The sequence below is a fragment of the Nannospalax galili genome, unplaced genomic scaffold (assembly GCF_000622305.1).
Source record: "Nannospalax galili isolate Female #2095 unplaced genomic scaffold, S.galili_v1.0 scaffold1937, whole genome shotgun sequence".
Taxonomy (NCBI): Eukaryota; Metazoa; Chordata; class Mammalia; order Rodentia; family Spalacidae; genus Nannospalax; species Nannospalax galili.
This window is the reverse complement of record NW_008339340.1, coordinates 193,358-193,985: the sequence shown is the minus strand read 5'-3', so window position 1 is coordinate 193,985 and position 628 is coordinate 193,358. Positions and strand designations below refer to the sequence as shown.

General features: G+C 38.5%; 1 pseudogene; it reads right to left on the bottom strand.

The window, feature by feature from the left end:
- The window catches only part of LOC103734789, a 4,043-nt pseudogene extending 3,943 nt beyond the window's left edge, over positions 1 to 100 (bottom strand).
- Positions 101 to 628: the final 528 nt, after the last annotated feature.

Genomic DNA, 628 nt, shown 5'->3' with positions numbered 1-628 from the left:
GACAATGGTATGATAGGATAGAATACATCTGATAGGATAGAACGTGTGATAGGAGAGAAAGTACAGGGAAAGCCCCAGGTTATACAGTTACCTGACTCATGATAAAAGTGGCAGTACAGGGCAGCAGGGAAAGGATTAAGTAGCATAATAGGACAGTGGATATTGCCTTATGAAGGACGGCATATCATTTCATGGTGAAGCTCTCTAGAGTCCATCTTAACTATGGGTTGCCACCATGGATGGAGTTGCGTAACTAAAGCGGGAGTTGTGAAACATTTTGACAACAATAAAAGGTTTTTAATTATTGATTGCAGTGACCAAAAATTAATTCAAAATAAAATATATAACGAATGCAAGGTGTTTCTGGAAGGGCTGGCTTGTGTGCATCCCAAGACCTCACTGCAGCCTTGGTTCTGCACACACAACATGAGCATTTTTGCATGATACTTGTCATCGTGCCATGCAGCACCAACAAATGCTGCCTAAAACACCTTAGGCCCAGATTCTAGACTATTGTAAATTGTGAATTGCAGTGTTTTTATTTTATATACAGTGTTCTGAGCTTAAAGAAATATAATTTAATTGTAAAAAACAAAGAACATATTTTTCCTACTGTCATTCCTCACCA